Genomic DNA, 3,528 nt, shown 5'->3' with positions numbered 1-3,528 from the left:
CATGGAGAGCAAAGGAGCCGCGATGGTGCTGGGTCCATGGTGAGCTTTACATGTCAGCTACATGAACTCCTGGAGCTTTGCTCTCTTGCTCTGAGTTTGCAGTTCTTTGGCTGTTCTACATTGGCATGTGCCCCTTTTCCCCTGCCACCCACCAATTCCCATACCCTCCATCTAGATACAGATTTCCTCTTCCTTCATTCCTTTAGCTTACACTGTGGCCATAGGAACCATCACCAACATCCCGGCCTCTCTCTCTCTACACCAGAGCCTTTCAGCCTTGGTCCCTGCTACTAACTGTCTGGGGCTAGGTCGCTGCCACGGCCATTCTATGCTCCTGCACTCACAGCTCAGGAGGGGTGACCAGCACTATTACACATATATATGTGCGGATGCATATATACACAGATATGTGTATACATATCTACATAAGTATTTACACACACATACACATAAGTACATTTATATATATAGAGAGAGAGAAGATACTCAAGCCTCAGAACAGTGATTGGACTAAATAGCTTATACATGAAGTTTCCTCAAAAACTAATCAAAATAGAGTTGCCATAGGATCCAGCAATCCCACTCCTGGGCAGACATCTGGATAAAACTCTAATTTGAAAATATACTTGCACCCCTATATTCAAAGCAGCACTATTTACAATAGCCAGGACATGGAAACAACCTTAATGTCCATGGACAAATGAATGGATACAGAAGATGTGGTATATATATATATATATATATATATACACACACACACACACACACACCAATGGAATACTACTCAGCCGTAAAAGAAAAGAGTGAAATAATGCATTTGCAGCTACATGGATGGACCTAGAGATTATCATACTAAGTGAAGTAAGTCACAAAGAGAAAGACAAATACCATATGATATCACTTACATGTGGAATCTAAAATATGACACAAATGAACTTATCTACAAAACAGAAACAGGCTCACAGACATAGAGAAGAGACTTGTGGTTGCCAGAGGGTAGGGAAGGGTTTGGACTGGGAGTTTGGGATTAGCAGATGCAAACTATGATATATAGAATGGATAAACCACAGGGTCCTACTGTATAGTACAGGGGACTATATTCAATATCCTGTAATAAACCATAATGGAAAAGAATGTGAAGAAGAATATATATATGTATAACTGAGTCACTTTGCTGTACAGCAGAGACTAATACAACACTGTAAATCAACTATACTTCGATTAAAAATAAATAAATAAGTAGCTTATACCAGCCTAAGATTCTTAAATTCTCTCCTCTGAGGGAAGCTCAAAGAGGAAGAGTAATTTTGTTAAGGTTATACTGAAAAACTCAAACTCAGCTGTTCTGACTCTCCATCCAAAGCTTTTTCTGATACATTATAGTACATTTCCTGATGGTCTGATCCCTGGGAAGTGTGGGCAAGGCTCCGGATGCAGCCACAGCATTTATGCAAGAGACCCTCCATGACTCCTGTGTATTCCCTCTTGGACATGGCTGGTCCTCACAAGCAGTAATGAGCGCCAGCCAGTGTCTTATTATTCACTAGATCTTTCACACAGCTCCCAACATCAGGTCTGCTAGTGATAATAAACTCCATTCCGGCATATCAACAGCTCAGAAATTTTCTGCCACAATTTTCAGGACAAAATGAAAGATCTGGGCTTCCCTGGTGGCGCAGTGGTTGAGTCCGCCTGCCGATGCAGGGGACACGGGCTCGTGCCCCGGTCCGGGAAGATCCCACATGCCGCGGAGCGGCTGGGCCCATGAGCCATGGCCGCTGAGCCTGCGCGTCCGGAGCCTGTGTTCCGCAACGGGGAGAGGCCACAACAGTGAGAGGCCCGCGTACCGCAAAAAAAAAAAAAAAAAAAGAAGAAAAGAAAGAAAAAAAAGAAAGATCTTGTGAGAGTGAGAGCTCTGAGGCTGTTTGGAACAGACTGATTTCACGGAGTTTGTCAACAGGAGATGAAAAATGCAAATTACACAGAGAGATCTTTACACTCTTTGGAAGACCAAGTGGGCTCATCCACACCCTGATGGTCTCAGTAAATGGAGAGACTGGTTGAACCTGAGTCAGAGCACCGACTTTCACTGGGTTCCTACTTGGTAGCCTGCTCTGGCCTGCCCCTGGAGTTGCAAAAATGGCTCAGACATCTCGGAAGGAGACTCACATTCACTGACCATGTGACCGTGGGAAAGGTATTATACTTTCTCTCTCTCTCTCTGCCTGCATTTCCTCATCTATAAAATTGAAATGGTGATGGTACCTGTCTCTAGGGAGACTATTATTGTTGTGAGGCTTAAATATGAAAATTCATGTTAAGTGTCTCACCCAGGGCCTGGAACATATAGTAGATGCCCAATAAATGCCAACTATTTTTATGATTATTTGATAGAAGAACACTCAGGGCATAGAGGAGAACGTTATGAAAAAGACAGGAAGGCAGGGAAGCTTTTCTGAACTAGATTTGGGGAAAACAGTAAATTAGGCACAGTAAGAGATTAATAAAATCAAACATTTTAACAATATACTGTAATAAAAGTTATGCAAATGTTCTCTTTCTCTCTCTCAAAATATCTTATCACATGGTACTCACTCTTCTTCTTGTGATGATGTGAGATGATAAAATGCCTACCTGATAAGATAAAGTCAGGTGAATGACATATGCATTATGATGTAGGCTACTATTGACCCTCTGGTGATAAGTCAGGAGGAGGATGACCTGCTTCAGGTGATCCTGGATCATTGAATCATGTCAATGTCCATCGTTGGATGTCAGGAGCAGACGATGTTGATGGCTGGGGATCCCGTGCGGGATGGAGCAAGATGGCACGAGATTCCATCACACTACTCAGAAAGACATGCAGTGCAAAACTTAGGAATTGTTTATTTCTGGAATTTTTCATTTAACATTTTCAGGCCACAGTTGACCTTGGGTAACTGAAACCATGGAAAGAGAAACCATGAATAAGAGGGGTCTACTCTATCTTCACCCCAATCCTAGCCTTGCTGTGCAACAAACAGCTTGGTTTTAGACAATAACAAAGAAAGATCTCTTAGAGGTTATGTTACAAGTCAATGATTTTCACATTTATTTTTAGCTATTTTTAAACTCTTGCATGGAAGGCAATATACAAAGCTGATTTTTTAAAGCAATGTTTTAGTTGTGTGACTTTATTTCATAAATATAACTGATAACTTTAACTTATTATAAAGTCAATCAATAAGATCAAGGCTATTTTGATTAAATAAATTGGATGCTCAGGTTGATACAAAACTGCAATTGTTATCCATAACCCCCTGACTTCACTTTTTTGTGTTTATCAAAACAGCCTGATAATTTTCATTAGTTTTGGTTGTACAGTATCTTGAAAACACTATTTACACAGATGAGTATCTGTAAATACTGACAGGTTAGAAAAAAAAGGAGAAGTAAAGATGGCTTTGCAATCTTTGTATATTCTTCAAAGTGATCCAAAGGCTTAAAGGGAAGCCAAAGATACTATACAAACGATCCTAATCTAGATCA

The sequence above is a fragment of the Hyperoodon ampullatus genome, assembly GCF_949752795.1.
Source record: "Hyperoodon ampullatus genome assembly, chromosome: 6".
In the NCBI taxonomy this organism is placed as follows: Eukaryota; Metazoa; Chordata; class Mammalia; order Artiodactyla; family Ziphiidae; genus Hyperoodon; species Hyperoodon ampullatus.
This window is presented reverse-complemented; position numbering follows the sequence as displayed.